Genomic DNA, 16890 nt, shown 5'->3' with positions numbered 1-16890 from the left:
GAGGTATAATTATCAAAATGGGGGAATTAAAATTGGTTCAGTATTAATATTTAATCTTGGATATCATTTAGATTTTCCTATTGTCTCGGTAATATCCTTTATAGTCAAAGAACATCCATGACGCTGTGTTGTGCCCATTGTCCCGTTTCTTTAGTCTCCTTCATCTGGGACAGTCTTCAGGCTTCCTTGCTTTTCATGACTTTCAGTTTGAAGAGTGCAGGCAGTTATTCTGTGGACTCCCGTCTGGGGCCGCGTGGAGCTCCCTCACGCAGCTCAGGTTATGCCGTCCGGGCGGGCGCGTCCCGCAGCGACGCGGATCTTCCAGCACAGCCGACCTGGGGCACACGCTCGGCTCCAGGCCTGGCGCTGTTGACCTGGAGCGTGCGGTTAAGAAGCGTCTGCCAGGCTTGCCCACAGTGAAGTTCCTATTTATGTTTTGTATGTCACAGATCCCTTGTGCGGGGTCCTCTGAGCGGTGCCAATACCTGGCCCCTCCTCTGAATTTCTCGCAGCTGGTACAGCACCCGCGATGATTCCTGCTGGAATCAGCTGGCACCATGTTGTCTGCCAGGTGCTGGGGCCCTCATTCCGCCATCCCTTCTGCACCGAGACAGTTAAAGACAAGTGGGCACGAGGGAGAAGGGAAAGCTGACTGTTTTGGTGCTTAATTCCCCCCGATTGGGCCCGTGGTGGCCTTTCGGGGTGCCCTCCTGTCTTTCTGACCTGTCCCCATTTTCCCGTGAGCTCTTCCTTGCTCTCTGGGCAACAGGATGTTCCAGGCTCACCCTGTGGTTTCCTGCCCAGCCCTAGAATCAGCCTTTTCCATAAAAGCCCCGATTCCTCTTAGGGGCGAGGACGTTTAGAAACCAAGGCCCCGGCGCTGGCTGTGGGGGTGCGCGTTGCTCCCGGGCTGTCATTGCTCACGGGTCCCTCAGAGCAGCAGGGACCGTGTGTGTTCAGATGGACACGTGCATCCGCGCACATTCGTCTGCAGTTCTCTGGAAATATATTGAAAAGCAGGAGTTCTCCCCAATCTAATCCCGCAGGGTTCATGCTAGTTGTTTCCTTCCCATTCTTAGTCCCTTTTCTGGCAGTAAGCGGGCCCCATCCGCAGTATCTGGTTATCGGGTCAGGCTTCCTGTTGGTAACCAGCTCTGTCGCCCCTGCCCCTACGCACGTGTCCCCTCCCTCCCACCTGGATTGTGACCCCCACATTGGGTTGTCTCCACTGCTGTCCCTTCCAGGCATGTGCCCTCTTCACCCCATCCTTCCTCACCCCGTGCCGGGCCACCTCTTCTGCAGATGACTTACCCTGTCAGCTCTGAAGGCCAGGCTGGGCTGTCCTGCCTGCGGGGTGCCCCCTGACCTTGCTGTCTGACCCCTCCTGCCATGTCGCCCGCCTTTCGGGGTGCTCTGGCTCCAGCTCCAACACTGTGCAGGGGACCCTCCCAGACACACCTTCCTCGTTCCATCCGGGCTCCAGCACCTCGCTCTGGGCCACCGCACCTCCCTGCCTGTGTCCCCATGCCTTTGAACCAAAATGTTTGGAAGAGAAGGAAGCAGGAGAGGGCTCCAAAAACCTTTTATAAACAACTTGTCAAGCACTACAAATATACCGCAAGGATTCTGATTGGAATTGCATTGTATCTGTAAATAAATTGTGGAGAAAAGACATGTATAATATTGAGTTTTCCAAACTATTTAATAGTTTGTCTGATTAACTCTCAATGTTTAAAAATATTTTCCATAGAGATCTTGCATATATTTTTTAGATATATTCTCAATTATTTAATACTTTTGATCCTAGTATAAATGTCATTTAAAAAATCAGTTTTCTTTTTCTTGCCAGCTTTTAGAAATAAAATTGTTATGTTGCATTTTGAGCTTGGATTCAGTATTTTGCAAAACTCTCATTTTTTCTTACTTGAATATTTTATCTGCAGATTCTTTTGGATTTTCTACATGAACAGACATGTAATCTATAAATTGTGATAGTTTTGTTTCTTCTTTTCCAATGCCTAGAATATTATTTTTCTTATGCAAGCAGGGTTTCAAAAAAGGGTGGGAGAAGAGTTGGTATCCACTTCTTGTCAAAATTGCAAAGGAAAAACAGAATATCTCTCTATGATTATGTAGATAGTGGGTTTTTAAAAGTACGGGTCCTTTATTAGTGTGTTAGTTTTCTCTGGCTCTGTAACAAATTGTTATCGGTGGAAGTGTGGTCTTGGGGCACCGCTGGAAGAAGCATTTCTGGAGGCCCCCATGGGAGAATGAGGTTTGGTAAGAAGCTTTATTTCCACGGAATTACATCCCTGGGTTTCCAAAGCCCCATCTCCCTTAGTCCAGTCAGAGAAGTGGAGCTGGGATTTCGGTGGAGCTAAAAGTAAAGCCAGTGTCCAGAGTTTCCTTTCCATGTCCGAGCTGGGTCCAGGTCAACATCAGGCTAGTTACAGCCCATTAGTCCACTGTGTGTGTGGTCCACGCACGTATTTATTATTAGCAGTTGTACTGAAGTACACTGGCCTAACATTTGTTCCATCTAAAAAATAAATATATCATTTGGGCCATAAAAAATATCAATCATTTTTCCTTGCTGTTATAAGATTAATGATAAACTGTTTTGTGTACAGCATTTCTATATGTGTGCTGTGTCAATTTTTAGTGAAAAGATACTTTTACTAAAAGAATAGTGTTAGCCCTGGCCGGTGAGTGTCAGTGGTTAGAGCATTGGCCTGTGCACGAAAGGGTTTGATTCTTGGTCAAGGCACAGATCTGGATGCAGGTTCCATCCCTGGCCCCAGTCAGGGCGAGCGTGGGAGGCAAGCAATCGATGTGTCTCTCTCTCACATCAGTGTTTCTCTCTCCATCTCCCTCCTTCCCTCCCTTCCACTCTGTCTAAACATAAATGGGAAAAATACCCTCAGGTGAGAATTAACAAAAAATAAAAAGTTCTATACTCAATGAAAGAGTTATCATCCACAAACTCCCCAGAGGCATTAGATAAGTATTAAAAGGAAAAATTTGTGAAGTACTGATACATGCTGGAACATGGATGAATGGGCTACAGAATATCAGGACAGGTTTGAAAGGGGAAGTCAGGTTAGATGAGTGTTAAACCTAAAAAAAATGAGTGACTCTAGGGAGACCGTTCATTGTATGCTGTAACCTGGGAAAACAGGTTCAAGAAATTATGGTTAAGATTGGAGGGAAGACACAGAAAAGATGAACTATAAGGGAGGGAGGGAAAGGAAAGAGTATATTGACTGGGTTATTGATTTTCTTATAGATGGTCTGATGGGATGATCTCTTCTGGGGGGGTATCTAATCCGGGAAATTTAGTTGTGGATAAAATCTGTTTCAATAGCAGGTGCTTTTGGTAGGGGCAGAGCTTGCTGTTCCCACACATCTCACTGTGGAAAGCTGCATAAAATAAGATCCAAAGGAATATATTAGAAAAACGTCTCGAGCAAAGATCAATGGGAAAGAAGAAGAAAGTCCTCAGGCCGGCAGAGGGCGCGGCGCTGCTGGAGGGAAGGGCAGAGGCCCCTGAGCGGGCTCCTGGGACGTCCCGCTGGAGCTGCCGGCGGAGGAAACGGGGCAGCGCGGGCGCCAGGCCTGGGCCGGGGGACACCCCTGCGGCGGGGATGACACGGGAGGCCGCCGGGGCCACTTCGCAGGGCAATTTCCTCCCAGAACTGGCTGCAGTTCTCCAGCTGGGACAGCCGTGGGGACCCGCGGGCGGGCGGGACAGCCTTCCCTGGGGAGGAGGCTCCCTGCCTGAGGAAGTCACAGCAAACGGAGCGACGCTGTGGCCCGGGGCCAGCACAGGCTCGGGGACAGCGTGGAGACCGCGTCCCGAGGTGGGGCCCAGCGCCCTGCAGCGGGAAGGCGCCAGGACGCGGGCCCGCAGCGCGAGGTCAAAGCTGAGACTGGAAAGGCTGCGGGGAGACTCTCAGTGAGGCCCGACCCCGGGCCTGCGGCCACCGCGCACTTTAAAGACAAAGGCAGGAATTTCTTAAATGACAACCGGGTGTGCGAGTGAATTACAGTCCCTGTTACATCTTGGCTGCACAGAGTAAATCCCACGGGGTCAGACTTAACCGCTATGGGAGGTTTCTCCCAATTGCTTTTTAAAAACTGGGATGTAACCTAACATTCACTGTTTGAAAGTGTACAAGTCAGTGATTTTTAGTCCATCAACTATGTTGTCAAACCATCACCACTCCCTAATTCCAGAGTATTTCCATCACACCAAAAAGAAACCCTGTTCATATAAGCCCTGAGGCCCAACTCTCCCCTCCCCGGTCTACTGGTCACGACAAATCCGCTTTTATTTTTCCCTATGGATTTGCCTGTTCTTGACATTTCCTAGAAATGGGATCAGTCATTGTGTAGCCTCCTGTGGTTGGCATCTTTCACTTAGCCTGATGTCAAAGTTCCCCCATTTTGTCACGTGTAGCGCTCCTCATTTCTTACTAGACTGACTGACACTATTCTGCCGGGTGGATGGACAGCACTTGTCTCCCATGACCATGGGCCCCAGCAAGCATCACGGGCTGGTCAGCATGTGGGTGAAGTTGGAACCATTATTCCTTTTTTAGATCCTTCTGAGTTTCTAGCATGGTCTTTGACAATACTAAGTTCTGGGTTTTGGACCGTGACTGTATGTGTGATAACTGGAATGGAAGTTGGGGACTGCTTTGTTTTCTAAAATGTGTAGGCGTGGGAAACAATTGCTGTGTAAACTTTTTATGCTTTGAGTCCCTGCGAGGGGGCTCCCGAGCCGCTCCGCGGTGAACACACAGGGTTTCGATGTCCTGCGCGCGCCTCCCCGGAAAGGCCGCAGCTGCCGAGGGAACGCAGACCCGGGGGCTCATCTCACTGAAGTCGGGCAGAAGGAGGCGCTGCAAAGAGGGACCCCGGCCTTTAAGGTGGGATTCGGGACTTTAATTTCTTTGGATTAGTAATGCGCAAGGACATCAGGACTTTTTTACACTTTCGCTCTTTTGGACTTCAACAGAAAGATTTTGGATTTTAATTTTTTAACATTATGATCCTTTAATTATGTCACTAGGAAATTAATGAGAGAAGTTATTTTAATTTTGGAACATCACTACATATTTACTTAATTTGGAAAATATTTTATAAAATTTAATTTGGAATATTTAATTTTTATATCTTGACATTGTTATTTGATCTCACTGCAGAAACTCTGGGAGGCTACATTGGGAAATATGGTTTGTGTACACAATTTTGGGATAGGAAGTGTCTCTGAGTTCAGAATGGACATTGAGATCATTCAATTAATAGACCATTCTGTCCCATTTCAGAGCTTAGAGCAAAGTCTAATTCTTTCTGCCGAAAGAAAGGTCCAAGAGAGCCCTAGAAGGACCCACTTATTAATAGGGAAGGATATATGATAGAAATATTATATTATGTTTGGTGTACAATATTTCTAATATCTAAAGATATTAGAAAGTGGTGAATTAAAGTTTATGGACTTTGAGAAGTGCTTGCTTTTCATTACAGCAGCAGCTTACACTATATGTACAAGTGGTTTTCTGTGAATGAATTTGACTTTAGGATGTAGATTATATACCTGGGGTTTATGTTTATCAACAGAAGGCTCATTCCGTTCATGATCTGATTGCCCTTAAGAGTGGAAGCACTTTATCGTTGATATGCTAAACCTCTCTTGCAACTCAGTGGAACATAACTGAGCCACACTTCAACTTTTTGCTGTACCCAAAACTTAGATTGAGCAGAACTCTAATATTGAAGAACATGATACACAGCTTCAAACTGTAGCCTGACATTTAGGATACCTTATAAAAATAGAGTCTATTCTAAAACTCCTTTGGTACCTCGGGGTTAAATATATTTCTAATCTTTCAGTAAATCTGTGAGTGTATTTAGATTGATGTTAAATATTACAAATCACACTTGTTTCATAAATGCATAAAACGTGATCACATTGTAAATTCTATCCTTCTACCAGTATTTTTCCACTTCGTGGTGACCTGATAGAATCACATAATTCCATAACTTCTATTTAACTGTTTGTTTGGTCTTTAAAATTTATTCTAAACAACACTCCAATGAATACCTTAGCATGAAATGCAGTACCTGGTTATAATAACCTTCTCTGTGGGAACTAAGACCTGGTAATATTAAGGGGAAAGATGTTGGTGTGAAGATACTGATTTGTATTGGAATTCACCCTCAGAGAGAGATTAAAAACAGCCCCTCAGAAGATCCCTGCGCTCTGAGAAAGCATGAGCTGGGGGTCTACTTTTTAGGAATACACACTTTTTGAGTGGGTTGAAGAAATATATAGTAGCAGTAAGAAAGCAAAAACCATAAAATAAGAATAATTGACTTTCCATCTTTTAAGCCAGTGGTTGGCAAACTATGGCTCAAATCTGAGCTGCTATTTCTGCACAGCCTGTGAACTAAGAACATTTTGTGTATTTTTAAGATGTTGGTAAAAGATCAAAGGAAGAATAATATTTTGTGATATGTGAAAATTATATGAAATTTGAATTGCAGTGAATAAAGATCTATTTGAACTCAACCCCTTCCTTTTGTTTACTTATTGTCTACTCTCATGTTCCAACAGACCCTGTGCCAACAAAGCCAACAGATACATACTGTCCGGCCCTAGCTCTCTGCCGCCTTTACCGCGCACTGTTTCCCGCAGCATGTGGCCGTCCCCGGGCCATGACCGGCTGCGGCATCATCCCAGACGCAGCCCGATGGCAGCCAAGGGCTCCCACAGCCCCGTCGAACAGTGGCGGTTGAGGGGCCGGGTCAACGTGCTCAATGTGGTAGATTTTTTTCAATGCTGTGCCCTAAAATGGGTGGAATGAGTAAACAGCTATAATATATTTCTATTTCTTATTCCTGTCATTGGATATGAGATCATACCTTGTCCACTAACTACATCACTGGTTCAGATCCTTGAGGCCCAAAGCACGGTCCACAGCCAAGGAAACGCATCACCATCTGGGAGCTTATTAGAATCGCAGAACCTCCTGTCCCACTCCACGATCCTCAGGCACATTGAAGTGTGAGCAGCACAGGTTTAGACAGAAACAAAAGATTTCCTAAAAATGGGAAGCTGTTTGAGGAAAACAGATAAGGTCTGACTGAACTGAGTCACATAAAACAAAAAGTAGTTGACTCTTACATGCCAGGTGCTATGCTAGGAACAAGGAGCCTAAAGATGGAAACACTTATTATGGAAACATTTAAACAGACACAAAAATCAAAAGATTAACATAATGAACCTGATCCACCTTTCATGGAAGGGTTTTGGCATCCCTTGATTCATTGCTTGGATGCATTATGTTATTAAGGCTTGAAACATGATGAGTTTTACATTTTTATTATTGCTTTAGCTCTGATTAGCTGGAGTTCTTCTATAAAGACTTTTCCCTTCTCATCCAATTATTACTCTGAAGTAAAGATTTTATGAGGAAAGCAGAATTAGTGCCTGATACTTTCCCTTTCATCACCAATTTTCAGAAGAGCTACTTCCAAATGTTTATAGTTTTACTTTTTGTTAAGCATCTTTATGAACTCATGGAATTGTATAGATTTATAACACATGGGTTATATGTGATTCAATCCACTGTAGTCATGTTTAAATTGTCTCATCTTTAGGGAGGGGGAACCCCTTTGGTTAATTATCCTTTTATATGGCCCTAGTATTCTGATAGGTCCTTTCTTTCTGGCATGGCAAGATACTTAAGGAGTATTTTGTAAGTGTCCTGTATTAGACCTGGGCACGGAAGTTTAGCCACTTTTATTGGGAAATAGTGTTTAGAGACCACCATCTAGGTGATAGTGAGTAGGAAAGCCCATTGCCACTAGGCATCATTTCTTTCAGGCCTTTTTAGTGGACAGACTAGGAAACACATATTTTCATAGATAAGAAAAAATATATCATGAATTCATAGTGATGTGTTCAAATCAATGGAAGATTATAGAATTTTTGCTTAACATCTTGAAAAATATATAAATTATAAAAATGTTTGGGGAAAAAATATTTGTATATTTTTACCCTGAAAACCTGAGATCCTAACAACATCAACATAATTACTTATTTGCTTTAACATACAATATATGTATATCTAATCTTTTCAAAATAACAATACAAATATTGTTTTACTAACACTAAAATAACTGGATTCAATTTAGGATTTCTTTGTAGTTCTTTTTGTCCTTGGGATATACTTTTAGGTTCTGTGGTGTGGTTTTGTTATTTTTAAATTTATCTTTATTGTTGAAAGTATTACAGATGCCCCTTTGCCCCCACTGACCCCCTCTACCTAGCACCATCCCCCCTTTCCAAACCCTCACCACACTATTGTCTGTGCCCACAGGTTATATGCTTATATGCATATAAATTCTTAGGTTAATCACTCCCCACCCCTCACCTCTACCTTCCCTCTGAGGTTTGTCAGTCTGTTCTGTGCTTCTCAGGATCTATTTTGTTCATTGGTTTGTTCTGTTCATTAGATTCATATCTGAGTGAGATCCTGTGGTACTTGTCTGTCTCTGGCTGGCTTATTTCACTTAGCATAGTACTCTCCAGGTCCCTCCATGCTGACTCCAAAGGTGAGAGATCCTTTTTTATAGCTGCATAGTATTCCATGGAGAAAATGTACTATGGTTTTTTAATGTATTCATTTACTGATGGGCACTTGGGCTGTTTCCAGATCTTAGCTGTTGTAAATTGTGCTGCTATGAGTACAGGGTGCTTTGGGTTTCTTAGGATATATTCCTAGAAGTGGGGTCGCTGGGTAAATTGGCAGTTCCAGATTTAATTTTCTGAGGAAACTGCACACTGTTTTCCACGGTGGCCACACCAGTCTGCATTCCCACTGGCACTGTATTCAAGAAGGTGCTTGATGTGATTTAAATCTTCTTGGACTTGTGGACACTAGTTTTGTATCCTAACATGTGGTCCATCTTTGAGAATGTCCTGTGTGCCCTTGAGAAGAGTGTTTATTCTGCGGCTTTGGGGTGGAATGTTCTGTAAATGTTGATTAAATGCATCTAATCTAGCGTGTCATTTAGAGTCCCTGTTCCCTTGCTGATTTTTTGTCCGGGAGATCCACCTAGTGAGGTGGGTGGGATGGTGAAGTCCCTCCTATGACTGCATTGCTGCCGATGTCTCCATTAACGTCTGCAGAAGTTCTTTTTATATTGAGGTGCTCCTATCTGGGGTGCACATGTGCTTACAGGGTTACGCCCCTTGTTGGATCCGTTCCTTTAGTATGTAGGGACCTTTATTTTCTCTTGCTGTGGCCTTCCTGTTGAAGTCTATTTGTCAGATATGAGTATTGCTGCCCAGCTTTTTAAATTCCCGTTTGCAGGAAGGTGAGTATCTTTCCCTCCTTCACCCTCCCTGCTGCGCGGAGACAGGGCCGGAGGGGACGCAGCGCCCCCGCCCCGAGCCCCGCCTGGCCCGCGGCCCCGCACCCGCTGGAGGAACAGAAGTCCCCCTTCCCCACAGTCAGCCTCCAGCCCAGGAGGCCCCCCAAACAGAATTTCGGGGCGGGGGGCAAATCCCCGAAGGTTTTCTTTCCCGGCCGCGTGGGGGGGGGGGCATTTCTCGGGGAAGTTGCGGGATTTCTCCTCTCAGGGTGAGGGCGGCTCTTCCTCCGGGCGGGGCGGGCGGGGTGCGCTCGGACCCGGGCCAGCCGCCTGAAGCACAGCGCCCCATCCTCCACCCTGCAGCCCCACTTTAGGATGAGCCAGAGCAGCAGACCCTCCCGCAGAAGCGCTGCCCTCCCCCCTCCCTGCGCAGAGGAGCGGCCCCGCCGAGGACGCCGACTGGAGAGTCAATGAGCCGGGCTCAGCTCCCGCGCTGCCCCGCCAGCTCCCCGCCCGCCCGCGACCCAACTGCTCCCCTTCCCAGACAGAGAGGAGTTTGTTTTTCTGCCTTTATAGCCTCCCGCAAACACTGCTGGGGCTGCGGGTTTGTTTAGGGCAGGAGTCCCGGAGCCTCCGACGGTGGCCAAATAAACCTCCAAACGCTCAATTCGGTGCCCTGGGACTTAGTCTCGGTCACCTGGGCACAACCCCTCCCCCCCGCCTGCCCTCCCCCTGCCTCCCCCTCCCCCTGCTTCCCCTCTATCCCGCCTTCATTCCCCTCCCCCCTCCCCCCGGGCTCCCACCTCCCCTCAGCCCCGAGGCTGCGGGTCACCCGCGGGTTCGACCTGGAGCAGGACCACCTCCCGGAGCTCCCTGGGGGCGACCTTCCCCCACCTTGGGGACAGCTCCCTGCGAGGGGGACGGTGAGCAGGTGAGTGCGTGAGGGCGGCTTCACCGCCTGCAGGGGAGTCATGTTTGCGGGGAGAGCGGCCCCGTGGGTTGAAAGGGTGACCTGCCAGGGCCCAGGAGCTGAGGAAGGAGGGACGGAGCCCCGGCTGCTGAATCAGTGTTGGGGGCCCGCGGGGCGCAGATATTCCTGCTCTCAACCCATCCACTGGGGTCCCCGCCGGCTCCTGGAGCAGGACACTCACTGCACCCTGTAGCCTGATCCCAAATTTATATTAGTTATTCGTTCCCAGCTTCCCCTGCCTGAACCTATCATCTGATTTTAGTTCCTTTGTATTTATAGGTGATCTCAAGAGACTGGTTTTAATGGAATATTTAAATGCAAATATGTCTTGTAAAACTGCATAGAATTTATCCTAAAACTTTTTCCTAATTTGTTGTTGAACCGGTCAGTAATTACAAAACATGTGATGAATTCTGTAATGTAATGAAGAGCCAGAAGTTTTTTAAAAAATAGTAGCAGTTTGGAATACCGTACTCCTTTCTGCACGTTCCCCAGTTTGCGGTCACTCCTGTCTTGTCATAATTTCTTCTTCTTAAAATGTCCCCCATTGGCACCTGTCAGCTGGGACTTGCTCACCCCTCTGTGCCCCTAATTTTAAGCTGAAATGAGTGCGGTCCTGTCATCTGTCCCACAGTGTTCAGCGTGTCCAGCATTAGGTCAAGGCAGCTCCGAATCCTTAAGGGAGAATCTAAGTCTAGAAATGGTGTCGGTGGAGCTCACTTGAAAAGCAAATGCTTCTAGGCCTGAGTCAGACCTCTGGCCATGTATCTGGAAGAAGCCGGTGCTGCAGGAGGAGGCCGTATGAATGAAAAATGAATCTAGGGCCCTGAATTTTATTTTCAGTTCAGTATTTACCCTTTTAATGGACTACGGAAATGCTGAACAAATTTCTGTAAAAACTGGCCCACTTATATGTACCTAGCCATTCTCTGAGAGTATAATTTTAAGTAAATATTAATGTAGATTATTGGTACATTGTTTTTCCTTTGAACAGGCCACAAGTTTTTTCTGTAAAATACATTTCTCTGTGTTTCAAGGTGAGCTATAAGTAAATCCATATTACTAAAATTTTAACTTACATGTCAAATCAGTTACCTTTTCAATGGGAAAAATCCAATTCTGTTGTAGTTCTAGTGAATAAAAATACTTAAATGAAGTTATTTAATCAAAAATAATCTTTAAAATCTTGAATGTTATTGCTTGATTTAAAAAGAAACCCATTTTTCATTTGAAGCTTCTCAGATAATTCGGATTAAATTCATCTCTTTCTCTCTCTTTATAGAGCTCAGTTTGTACCCTTTTGGAAGCTTTTTAGCACTTACATAATCTGCTTCATAATGCAGCTGTTAACGTGTGTGTTGTGCATTTAATCATGAGTTCCAGAAGCTGAAAATTATGTCTTATTAATTTTTGTGTCCCCAACAGTGTTTTCCACATAGTACTTGTTCAGTAAATCTTTGCTGAGTTAATTGTTTAACCTAAAGCCTATTATTTTTAACTTGTGAACCTGGAAGTATGGGCTCTAAACAAACATTTGCGCTGATCGATGTCATGGGGGAGTGGAGGAAGCAAAACAGAAAAGTACAATTATACTATGACTGCTCTTCTCTAAAACAAGTGGGGCTGTCTCAGCGCTGTGGGCTTGGGGACAGCCTCCAGGCAAGCCATTTCCTTCCACAGTACTGTTCTCAGTGGTAAGGCCATTGAGTATATGATCACTGGTACCTATAATTATGTAAAATTGTAACCTTGGAAAGCAATTTTATATTTTGAGCCAAGGAAGTTTTTATAACTATTCATGTACACATAAGAGGTGGAAGGTATACTGGTCAATGTTAGGGGAAATGCACTTTTTAATCTGCCTTTACAAAAAATAATTAATGTAACTTGAAAAAAACCAAAAAACTCTCCTGGCAGTGTTTTTTCTCCATTAGAAAATGAAGGAAACTTCCTATATAATTTTATGAACCATGCTATTAACTTATGTACATATTTTATTATAAATTCAACATGTATTTAATATTTATTGAATGTCAGCCATGTGCAGTGTACTGTGGGAAGACAAATGAGTCAGCCATTCATATCTCAAGTTGCTTATAATCTTAACAGGAAGGATATGAATTACACAGGTAACTATAGTAGAAATGCAGTATAAGTGATATTTAAAATAGCCTTTACATATATTAGAGAGTCAGGATGGAGGAAGATTTTTGAAAAATGATATTATTTGAACCAAAGTTCGGGTAAGCTTCTGAAAGCTACAAATGAATGGAAACTGTTAATCAGGTTGGGGGTGGGAGGAGAGAAATGACATAAGTGAAGATAGAGAGCCCTGGCCAGTGTGGCTCAGTTGGTTGGAGTGTTGTCCTGTACACCAAAGGGTGGCAGGTTCGATTCCCGGTCAGGGTGCATACCAAGGTTGTGGGTTCAATACCTGGCTTAGGCTGGGGCACATGCAGGAGGCAACTGCTGTTACTCTCACATCAATGTTTCACCCCCCTCCCCCCGTTCTCATACCCTCTCTCTGAAGAAAAATCAATGAACATGTCCTAGGATGAGCATTAAAAAAAGAAAGAAAATAGGGACTATTCAAGGAGTTTCCAGATATGATTAAATTTAGCTATGTTTGGCTGGAGCACAAGGTAAGGAAATACTGGGTGGCAGAGATGAAAAAGTATTAAATCCCAAGCTGAAAAAGTTTTTGGATTTGACTTGTATATTGAGGAACTATTAAATATTTTAGGTAGGGAAGTGATGGATCATATCTGTGGTTTAGGAAAATTAATGTGTCACTCGAGTATAAGATGAATTGCATGAGAAATTAGAGAATGCTTCAGAAGATGGAGGTTGTGCCCTGGCTGGTGTGGCTCAGTTGGTTGGGTGGCATCCTGTGCACTAAAGTGTTGCTGGTTTGATTCTGTCATCAGGGCACATGCCTGGGTTTGGGGATCGATCTCCAGCAGGAGGCATGCAGGGGGCAGCCAACTGATGTGCTCTTGCATCGATGTTTCTCTCTCTCCCTCTTCCTTCCTCTTTCTCTAAAAATCAAAAAAATTTTTTTAAAAAAGGTGGTGGTTGCAGCTTGGGTGGAAATATTTAATATCCTGGACAAGGCCCAGGCAGTGGGAATAAAATATTACAAAGAAAGAACAAGATTTACTTGGAAACGACTGAATATGGAATTGAGAAAGGAATCACACATTACCATGTTGGCAGTAATGAGAGTGTGCAATCCATTTTAGTTTATTCTTGTGTAAGCTGGTGGTCTAGTTTCAGTGTTTTGCATGTACCTGTCCAATTTTCCCAGTACCATTTATTCAAGAGTTGTCTTTACCTCATTGTATGCTCCAAAACATTCAAACACGTGGAGGCTAAATAGCATGTTATTAAACAATGAACGGGTTAATAATGTCATCAATGAAGAGATCAAAACTTACCTAGAAACAAATGAAAATGAACATGCAACACCACAAAATCTATGAGACACAGCGAAAGTAGTCCTGAGAGGGAAGTTCATAGCACTATAGGCCCACCGCAAGAAGCAAGAAAAATCTAAAAAAAAAATTAACCCTACACCTTAAAGAACTAGAAAAACAACAAACAAAGCCCAGAGTAAGTAGAAAGAAGAAAATAATAAAGATCAAAGTGGAAATAAATGACATAGAGACTAAAAAACAAAAAACCCCAAAAGATCAATGAAACCAAGAGCTGGTTGTTTGAAAAGATAAACAAGACTGATGAACCTTTAGCCAGACTCATCAAGAAACAGAAAAGACCCAGATAAAATCTGAAATAAAAGAGGTAAAGTAGTAATTAATACCACAGAAATACAAAGGATTATAGGAAAATACTGTGAACAACTGTATGTCAACAAATTGGACAACATGGGTGAAATGGATAAATTCCTAGAAACATAACAGACTTCCAAAACTGAACCAGGAAGAATCAGAAAACCTGAATAGGCTGATTATAACTAATAAAATTGAAGCAGTAATCAAAATACTTCCAGCATGGAATACTACGCAGCTGTAAAGAAGAAGAATCTCGTACCCTTTGGGACAGTATGGATGGACCCGGAGAATGTTATACTAAGTGAAATAAACCAGGCAGCGAAAGACAAACATCACATGGTCTCGCTTATACGTAGAATCTAAAGAACTTAATAAACTGATGAACAGAATAGATTCAATGACATGGAAGCATAGATGAGACTGACGAATGTCAGAGGGATGGAGGAGGGCGGGTGGGTGGAGGGGGAGAAAGTAACCAAAGAATTTAAATGCAGATATGCACAAACCAAAGACAGGGACAATGGTGGGGAGAGGGACTGGGGAGGGGGAAGGAATGGGGTGGAACGGGTCATTGGGGAGAAAAAGGGACATCTGTAATATTTTAAACAATAATAAAATAAAAAATAAAAAATACTTCCAGCAAACAAAAGTCCTGGACTGGATCGCTTCACAAGTGAATTTTACCAAACATTCAAACAGGAGCTAACACCTATCCTTCTCAAACTATTCTAAAAATTCAGGAAGAGGGAGGACTTCCAAGCTCTTTATATGAGGCCAGCATTATTCCAGTTCTAAAAACAGATAAAGACTCTACAAAGAAAGAAAATTATAGGCCAATATCCCTGATGAACATAGATACTAAAATCCTCAACAAAATACTACCAAATTGGATCTAGCAATATATTAAAAATATCATACACCATGATCCAGTGGGGTTTATTCTGGAGATAAAAGGTTGGTACCATATTCGCAAATCAATAAATGTGATACATCACATAAACAAAATGAAAGATGAAAATCACATGATTATACCAATATATGCAGAAAAAGCATTTGATAAAATCCAGCACCTATTTATGATAAAAACTCTCAGCAAAGTGGGAATAGAGTGATATTTCAGCATAAGGCCATATATGACAAACCTACAGCCAACATCACACTCCACAGGCAAAAACTAAGTGATTCCCTTAAGATCAGGAATAAGACAGGGATGCCTGCTTTCATCACTCTTATTCAACATAGTACTAGAAGTCCTAGCCACAGCGATCAGACAAGAAGAAAATTTTCCACTTAAACCCAGAAAAGCATTAGAGGAAACAATGTGTTATATGCCCTATCTCCCCTGACTTTCTCTTACTACTATTAGTTTTGCTATTTCCTTGCTTATGTGTGATTTTTAAACATTTTCACTTTATCTTTTAAAATTAGGCTTCATTTTGTTGCTGAATGGTATTTCCAAAAAAAAAAAAAGAATCTTTACGTGGAAAGTCTTAATCCAAATGATCTTAACCAACTTCCCTAGTTTATATAACTAACTCTTTACTGAGTCTCTTTTATTTTTTTATTTTTTATTATTATTATTTTTTAATTATATCTTTATTGATTTTAGAGAGAGGAGAGGAGAGGGAGAGAGATAGAAACATCAGTGATGAGAGAGTCATTGATTGGCTGCAGCCCACAACCCGGGCATGTGCCCTGACCGGGAATCGAACTCTGATCGCCTGGATCCTAGGTCAACGCTCAACCACTGAGCCACGCCCAGCCGGGCATACTGAGTCTCTTTTAACAAAAAGAAGGTACTTCATCTATTACTGGTTTCCAGATTCTCTAAAAAGTATACCAAATGTTTCGATCACAAGTGTCAAAATGCTTCTTCATCAGAACTACAATTTTACCAGGTGTCAAGTGAGTAGATAGCCACCGCTGCTGAGTAGTGCAAGACAGGAAACCTCCTGCTATCTCCTCTTCAAAACAAAAAACCTGCCTTTGTAATGTTAATACTTGCCCTCCAGTAGGCTTATCTGAGTCACCTATTGGAATGCATATTCTGAGAAATAAAATCTTATCTGAGCCTAAGCTAGCTAAGCCACTCAGTTTAATTCAGTTCACCTGTGGTTTGCAAAATCAGTGACTTTTGCTGTATACCTGTATTCATGGAAGTATGTCTCTTAAAATGTCAGTGTGTTTGCCAGTAAAAAAGCCTATCTAAAAGTTACGAAATGTGTTTGCCAATCTAGGGAACGCTAATTGCTCACTTTTAATTTTTCTCTTTACCTGATCCCTCCAGAATTTGGCAGTTCTTAGTGAGTCATGGCAATACATTTCTTTGCATAAATACAGTAAGACCAGTTCCATACTGTGTAGTCTTATTAACCAAGACTGACTGGAATGCCATGTCTAAGAGAGACATACCTAGATTCTGGATGTCACCAGAAAGCCTTAAGGAATTGAGATTGACTCTCAAACTGATTGAAGCCAATGGCAGAAATGACCCGACACCTTGCTTGGCCACATGGTTGGTGGCAATCTTTCCAGGGAAGGAAGGACAGTTGAGATGAACCTCAAAACACCTTTGGGGCCCTAGCTGTTTTTGCTCAGTGGTTAGAGCATCTGCCCACAGACTGAAGGGTCCCAGGTTTGATTCTGGTCAAGGGCACATACCTTGGTTGCAGGCTCGATCCCAGGCCCTGTCCTGGGCAAGTGCAGGAGGCAACCAATCCATGAGTCTCTTTCACGTTGATGTTT

Source organism: Miniopterus schreibersii (genome assembly GCF_964146895.1).
Source record: "Miniopterus schreibersii genome assembly, contig: HAP1_SCAFFOLD_101, whole genome shotgun sequence".
Lineage (NCBI taxonomy): Eukaryota > Metazoa > Chordata > Mammalia > Chiroptera > Miniopteridae > Miniopterus > Miniopterus schreibersii.
Note: the sequence above shows the minus strand (reverse complement) of the source record.